Consider the following 8,647-nt stretch of genomic DNA (forward strand, 5'->3'; position numbering starts at 1 on the left):
GCCATTGGATATGTGCCATTGCCTTGGGGTGGGAGATTGCAACCTTCACGCGGTCCGTCATGTTTCGACGAATGCAATTAACCTGGTGTGCACAATCAAATAAGATCGAATAGAACAAGTTGTCCTACAACTTCAGGCTGTGCACGCCATACGCAAGAAGAAGAAGAAGCCTTGAAACTGGTTGAAGAATTCTAATAGCGCTTTAATCTCAGGGGACTGTATTCTCTGGGAATCGATGAGATTATTTTTTTAATACAATGTAATGTCAGGGAACTTTATAACAATAGCATTGTAACAAAACATAAGCAGGCAACTCGGCCCCTTTAAGTTTGCGTGTTATCCTTGCGCAGGTGGTATGGACATCTTCACTCTACCATTTCAATTTTAATGTATAAACTGCGGAAGGATAAGAAGGCTTTGCAGACTATGAATCATTACTTTCGCCATTTTTTTCGTGTCCCAGAATGTCCCTAAATGCGTTAGGATTTAGAGATAGATTTAGGTCTGAGAGCTAAAGGAATCAAGGGATTTGGGGAAAAAGCAGGAACGGGTACTGATTTTAGATGATCAGCCATGATCATATTGGCTGGCTCGAAGGGCCGAATGGCCTACTCCTGGACCTATTTTTCTATCTTTCTAGGATCAATCAACTAATCATTCTTGATATGGAAGAAGTTATTGAATGCTGGAGATTCAGCGTGTACATACATACACAATACATCACATTTAAGTAATTATTCTGGCTTAATATGGTTCTATAATTGATAGCAATGTATTTTTAACTAAAAGTTGTTACTGTAAAATTTGGAACCATATTTATTCTCAGAAGGCTATTTCACACCTGCTAACTTGTTTTCGATGCTCAAATTGCAAACTGACTTCTAACGTCTGAAGAAGGGTCTCAACCCGAAACGTCGCCTATTCCTTCGCTTCATAGATGCTGCTTCACCCGCTGAGTTTCTCCAGCATTTTTGTCTACCTTCTAAATTCTTCTTATGTTCAACCAGGTTGCTTTTATTTGTCTCACCTTTGCCTGACAAAGAAAGGGTCTGATTGTACTTTAAATAACTTACTTTCTCACAGTATTTTTTTACATTTCAATCGTGTATGATGGGATCTAGAAATATCCTAGAAATTGGAATTAACCATTCAGCAGTGGCGAGAAAAGTGGCTACACTTTAAAGAGGAGTTGAATAACATCAGAATAATAAGACCAGAGTTTAAAAGTAGAATTTATTTTGCGTCAGAAAGCGGCGGAAGCAGGTTACTGGATACTTTCAAGAGAGCGCTAGATAGGGGTCTTAAAGATAGCGGAGTCAGGGGATATGGGGAGAATGGGGTCTGATTGGGGATGATCAACCATGATCACATTGAATGGCGGTGCTGGCTCGAAGGGCCGAATGGCCTACTCCTGCACCTATTGTCTATTGTCTATTGTAACTATCCTGATTTAAAAATCTGATTTGCTTTCTCACCGTGAAATATCACATGCTACTTTGGTTCATTTTTTTTTTCAAGCATTAAGTAGTCAGTACTTTTTTTCATTTTGGGGAACAGTAATTTGCTTATTCACCTTAAAATTACATCAGTTCTTCAATATAATTGGTATATTTATACCATACCTATATATCACACGATACAATATACCATACCATGGTACAATACACTTTCCCTATATTGGTCAGCCCAATATAGCATATCAAACTGCTTCAGTTTTAAACCAATTCATATAGAAGTTTGTTTGACCTATTAATCTATTGCTACTGACACAAATGTTAGTCTTATAAATCACGCAGGAAATAAAAGAAAATGTCAGAATTTGGTTGGGTTTGTATCAATTAAAATCCAAAATTATGCAATGACTATGCAAAGTAAGTATTTTATTTAAGTCGCTGTTTTGGTTACATTGTCACTTTTTATCACTTCATATCACTCAGGGTATGGTGCAGCCAATGCTATTTTTTATTTGCTCTTTTGCAAGCACATGTCCCAAAGGACAACTGGAGAAGGATGAATATCAACTGAGCTCACAAAACAAAGATTAGTGGCCCCTTCCTCCTAAATATCTGCTTATAAACCTACACAGAAATGTAGTCTGAAACAATTGCCTGTCTGGAAGCTACTCGATGTTGCATTGTTGTTGCATAACCTTTCATTGCGACAGCGCATTCGTTTCATAGAGTCACAGCATCATAGCATGGAATCAGGCCCTTCGCCCAACTTGCCCGCACCGGCCAACATGTCCCAGCTATAGTCCCATCTGCCCGCATTTGGCCCATATCCCTCCAAACCTATCCTATCCATATACCTGTTTAAGAAGAAACTGCAGATGCTGGAAAATCGAAGGTACACAAAAATGCTGGAGAAACTCCGCGGGTGCAGCAGCATCTATGGAGCAAAGGAAATAGGCAACGTTTTGGGCCAAAACCCTTCTTCAGACTGCTGTCTATACACCTGTCTAACTGTTTCTTACACGTTGGTATAGTCCCAGCCTCAACTACCTCCTTTGGCATCTTGGTCCATACATCCACCACGCTTTGCGTGAAAAAGTTATCCTTCAGATTCCTGTTAAATCTTTTTTCCTTCACCTTAAACCTATGTCCTCTGGTCCTCAATTCACCTACTCTGGGCATCTACCCAAACTATTCCTCTTATGATTTTATACATCTTTCAGATCACCCCTCATCCTTCTCTGCTTCAAGGGATGGAGTCCCAGCCTACTCAACCTCTCCCTATAGCTCAGTCCCTCTAGTCCTGACAACATCCTTGTTTATTCACATTGTTCAATATTTTGTTCAGTTTACAACATTTTTGTAATAAGCTTTGCATTATCACTTTTCAATCTTATTAATCTGTCCCTGGGATATTGATAAGGCTGACCATATTTATTGCAAATTCCTACATGGTCTTTCTGAATTGCTCCACTCTTTGTGGTCCTGAGTGAATTCCACACTTGCCTATTAACAGTGAAAGAACATCAGTATTTCTCCCTGAGAACGGTAAGTAACTTTGGACAATGATGGTATTTCCCATGTCATTGCTGTTTTTATTTTCTTGGTGGCAGTGGTTGCATGGCATCTACTAAGACATCTAGAGACATCTAGAGATATATATCGAGACATCTATTAAACATATCTTGGTGGAATGAGGCAAAAAATCCTGCACATCCTGCATACAGGAATCTTGTGGCGTAGAGACACCAAAACCTGGTGACTTCTGCATATAGCGTCAGTGGGCTGTTTCTCAGCATCAGGGATTATACTTGTATATGGCAATAATCTTACTGATCTGTATGCAAAAAAAGAAGTTCATTGTATCTTGCTAATAAAATAACCATTGAACACTGAGAGATTGGAGACTGGATCCAATCAATGTTGTGAGTAGTCATGGTTAATTGTATGTTGTAACTAAGTTTCAATTCAATCTTCTTAACTTCACCAGTAAAGACTGAGATCTCCATTATAAACCAGCATCTACAATTCCTTTCTACACAAAGACTGGTGAAATCCATTGTTGCTAAATTTTGACATTCGAACAAATGTTCATGTCCAAACCTAATGCTAGATACACAATTAAATATTTTAAAAAGTACCAGAATATCCAATATGCTTAATTATGTTTTCAGCTTATCATGTGATCATATTTCATTTTAAAAAATAATGAAAAAAATCAGCATAGAAGACTGAAAATATTTCAAACATAAACTGAATTAAAAAAAATAATGTTTACAGTAATTTTACATAAATAAAAGGTATCGATTCAACAAACCTTTTCTTGAAGTTTAGATTATAAAGTATTCCCTTTAGAGAAAAAGTAATATAAAACAAATTACTGTTGTTAGAAATAAACAATCAAAGTTTGTTACAACTTCAAATATTTTTAAACTATTTATTTCTATTAATTTTAATGATTCTGATATTTTAGAATCAGATGTTGTCTTTGTTCTGCTGGTATTTTTATATGCAGGCTATCATAACAGCTACTAAGTATTTTTGCATGGTTTTGTGATATAGGTTTAGTTTTTGTAAGATAATTATGCTAGAATAGGGAAATAATAGCACATAGTGAAATATAGCTTTACCTAAAAAAATCAGATATAAATCTCATGAATGCTTAATGAAGCACAATCTATTTGGCAGCTTATTTTTCAGTCACTCAAATCCATCCAATTGCTATATTTTCCTCATTACTAAGATCATTTGTACTGTGGGATGAAATTTGAAACGTTCTGAAGCAGAATGATAAAGCATTCTTTCACAAAAACGACAAAATTCTCACTGAAATACTCAAAGAAGAATTTGATCATAGAATATTTTTTAATTGCTTAAAGTAAGGATCACCTTTAAAATTGGTTTTGCGATTACTCTATTTCAAGGGATACCATATTTCAACTATCAAATGGAGCATAAGATGAATGTATCATAGGCAAATCTTTGATAGAGGAAGACACAGAGTGCTGGAGTAGCTCAGGAGAACATGGATAGGTGACATTTTGGGGTCACCATCTCAAACGTTGCATATTCTCCTGAGGTGATGCCTGTCCCGCTGAGCTATTCCAGCACTCTGTGTCTTTCTTTGTAAACCACCATCTGCAGTTCCTAGTTCCGACAAATCATTGATAATTTTGATTTTCTTTGGAATTCAAGTTTTTGTCCCTTTTCTTGTGAACATGACGATTTCTGGTGAGATACACATCCGACCTAACAACCCTCTGCTAAATGCTGGCATGTAACCTGACCATTGCAGTTTCACACCTACTAGTGTGTTCACTAGAAGAAATTTCCCATCAATATCAACAGGCAGATGGTAAGGATGGGAATAGCGGATAATTAGTACTTCACTAGCTCAGTGAAGTCATGTCCATGAAGTGACTTAACCTTTTGCACATGACCTAATGGCTGCCTCAGTTGACATCAGGTAATTCAGTAGAGACCAAGGATGGAGTGTACCCTGAGCAGAATGTTCAACTCAGTACACCAGACAACGAGCTTACCCATTCAACCAAATGGATTCATTTTATTTTGAATGTGACCATAAATATTTTACAATGTCATGCTGTTGCATCAGATTACTCAAACTGCATTTGACAACTTGCAGTGAAGTCTTTTAGTTTAGCTTAGAGATACAGCACAGAAACAGGTCATTTAGCCCATCGAGTCCACGCCAACCAGCGATCCCCACACTGTCCTAAACACACCAGGGACAATTTATAAATTTACCAGGCCAATCAGCCTACAAAGCTGTACATCTTTGGGGTGTTAGACAAAACCAGAGCACCCGGAGGTAACAGCGAGAATGCACAACACATAAGGAGAAAGTCACAGCAACTTTGATTTGATAGTCAATTCCTCGCAACTGAAGAGGTAGTAGTTCTTGATGTCTGTTAGATAATCAAAATTAAAAAATACTGATTTCATGGCCTTTCTGATTAAGCTACTGTGGATGGAGGGTGTTTGGGCGTGTGGGGAAGGGACTAGATAGTGTCTGAATACAGGAACTGGGATTACAGTATGATGTGCAACTAACCCAATTCTGTTTGCCCTAATTAAGGCAGCACACCAAAGTCACAATGGAGGTCACTCCCAATGTGCTGTTGAGTATATTATCACTTCTGCAGGGGGCCCAATTTCTTGGGCAAACACCAGTTGATACTATCTCAAATCATTCTGCATTTGTTAAGGGAGAGTGGCACTATGGCTGTTCTTAAGTGAAAGTCCCTGTAGAGTTGGTTTTAACTTGGAAAAATACATGGCATTATTGAAGATAGGTAGCCCCATGTCAAGACTTGGTGGAGGACGTGGGTTAAATACTGGAGAGAAGGGGAGATGCCCTACTCACTGGAATTGAGCTCTGAGTGTAGTGCCACAGGAGGATCGATTACCTTTGTTCACGTGGTCAAGGATAGTGAAAGCATTTGCTTATGCCACAAACAACCAACTGCACCACTTGCCTCAAGTCTGAAGGAGGGACCCGACCAGAAATGGCAACAACCCTTTTTCTCCAGAGATGTGGGCTGAAACATAGAAAAATAGGCGCAGGAGTAGGCCATTCGGCACTTCAAGCCAGCATCACTATTCAATATGACCATGGCTGAACATCTAAAATCAGTGCCCCATTCCTGCTTTTTCCCCAAATCCCTTGATTCCTTTAGCCCTAGGAGCTAGATCTAACTTTCTCATGAAAACTTCAAGTGACTCGGCCTCCACTGCCTTCTGTGGCAGAGTATTCCACAGATTCACAACTCTCTAGGTGAAGAGGTTTTTCCTCATCTCAGTCCTAAACAGCCAACCTCTTATTCGTAAACTGTGATCCCTGGCTCTGAACTCCCCCAACATCAGGAACAATTTTCCTGCATCTTGCCTTCCCCAATCCTTTACAATTTTTATCTATATAATTAAAAGTATCATTTTGACCACTTCCTGTTTGCACAGTGCTTTGATTTTAGAAAAAAACGCTACCACATATGTCTGTGAATTTTTAGCCATCTTACTCTGCTGCACAGGCCCTGAGGATTTTTCCCATCGATGAAAAATAAAAGACTTATTAGTGTCTAAAAAAATCTTGAGATTCTCTCTCCTGTCAATCGCCATGTAGGCCATGCCCCTTCTGGTGGGAGGGGGGGAGGGATTATAAAACCTGGAAGTGTGGGCGTGGCTCAGTCTGTCTGCAAGATGGCGAGGGAGAGGTCACAACTCTCTGTCTGAACTGGGAGACTACAGAACACTGTGAGTATGCAATGTACTTGAATAAATGATTTGTAAGCCCTTAATGAAAAATAAAGTAGTTGTTTGGCCTGCCCTGTGCTTGAAAGTGCAATGGCAATGGAAATGAAGTGAAAATGCAATCAGCTGCTTGGCTTGGCCTGCCCTGTGCTTGAAACTGCAATGGCAATGGAAGTGAAATGAAAATGCAATGAGCTATTCGGCCTGCCTTGTGCCTGAAACTGCAATGCAATTGGAAAATGAAAGTTGTTACTTCAGTAATGAGGAAGATGTTCGAGTCGATTGTTAATGATCTTATAGCAGTGCAGTATAGCAATTAGTTGTTTGGCCTGCCTGAAACCATTAATTCCAGCCCACAAGGCCCCAATTAGCCAAGAAACCAATCCCTTTTGCCCAAAATGCCCGTATTAGCCCAGGAGGAAAGTCCAGAAATAGTGCCTTTCACTGAGATTTCACAGATTTTTTTTTTAAAGAGCTCCTTCAGCCCATCAGCCCTGTACTAGCCCAGGAATCCCTTCCGCCCATCAGTAAGTATTCCCCTGCAAGTATTAAACCTCACCTCCATATTTTTCTCCCTCCCTTCATTTGCTCCCTGTGAGATCACTTTCCTCCTTCATTGCTGTGATCTGCAGAAAAAGATGAAAAAGGTCTAAAATTGATTCTCCACCCTCTCCCCCTTCCTTCTCTCTCACAGAGTCTCTCATCTGTTTTGGGCAGACCTTCTGGCAGTTTCTGAGCTGCCAGCCCACCAGGCCTGAGTGACTGAGCTGCCAGCCCACCAGGTATGAGTGACTGAGCTGCCAGCCCACCAGGCCAGCAATGAGTGACTGAGCTGCCAGCCCAAGAATCTATTCAGCCCACAATGTCCATCCCCTTTTCCTAATCTGACCCCAGTCCCTCTGGAAACATGTCCCTTTGGCCCACAGCACCCATACTAGCGCTCCAGAAAGCCCCCCCCCCCCCCCACTGGCCAGCAATATTGGAATTGGTGGAGAGGTAAAATAACATGGGTCCCAGAACCGAGCCTTGCGGCACCCCACTAGTCACTGCCTGTCATTCTGAAAAGGACCCATTGATTTCTACTCTTTGCTTCCTGTCTTGCCAACCAGTTCTCTATCCATGTCAATAACCTACCCCCAATACCATGTGCTCTAATTTTGCACACTGATCTCTTGTGTGGGACCTTGTCAAAGGCTTTTTGAAAGTCCAGATACACCACACCCACTGGCTCTCCCTTATCCATTCTACTTGTTACATCCTCAAAGAAATCCAGAAGATTAGTCAAGCATGATTTCCCTTCATAAATCCATGCTGACTTTGATTGATCCTGTCACTGCTCTCCAAATGCACTGCTATAGCATCATTAACAATCGACTCGAGCATGTTCCCCACTACTGATGTGAGGCTAACTGGTCTATAATTCCCCATTTTCACTCTCCCTCCTTTCTTAAAAAGTACGGTTACATTGGCTACCCTCCAGTCCGCAGGAACTGATCCAACTGTTGAATTACTCCAGCATTTTATGTCTGTCACTTTCCTCAAACTCTGTTCAATAGACCATACTTGCAAGATTTACCTCCTGTTAATCTCATATCTTGAATGCTTTGTCAGCTATTCAACCAGGACAGGAAGATCATCCGAACAGCGAGCATGGCGTTCTCTTTCTCTTGCAAGAGGACAGGTTTGGCGGGATACGGGCCTAACGCAGGCAGGTGAGACTTGTGTAGATGGGACATGTTGGTCAGTGTGGGCAAGTTGGGCCGAAGGGCCTGTTTCCACGCTGTATCACTCTATGACTCTACGACTCTAAATGTACCAGAAGCATTAATAAAGAGAAGTTAATCTCAGAAATATCTATTGATTTTCACAGGGTGATTCATGGTTGTCTACTGACAAGATTACACAAAGATCAGCTGAATAACAGT

The 8,647-nt window shown here is 40.4% G+C and overlaps 1 non-coding gene across 1 annotated transcript; it reads right to left on the minus strand.

Moving 5' to 3' along the window:
- Positions 1-301: 301 nt before the first annotated feature.
- On the minus strand, positions 302-408 carry LOC129699913 (U6 spliceosomal RNA). The gene has a single exon (XR_008723952.1). It is a non-coding gene; the product is annotated as a U6 spliceosomal RNA (small nuclear RNA).
- Between the last annotated feature and the right edge of the window lie 8,239 nt (positions 409-8,647).

The sequence above is a fragment of the Leucoraja erinacea genome, chromosome 8, assembly GCF_028641065.1.
Source record: "Leucoraja erinacea ecotype New England chromosome 8, Leri_hhj_1, whole genome shotgun sequence".
NCBI classification, from domain to species: domain Eukaryota; kingdom Metazoa; phylum Chordata; class Chondrichthyes; order Rajiformes; family Rajidae; genus Leucoraja; species Leucoraja erinaceus.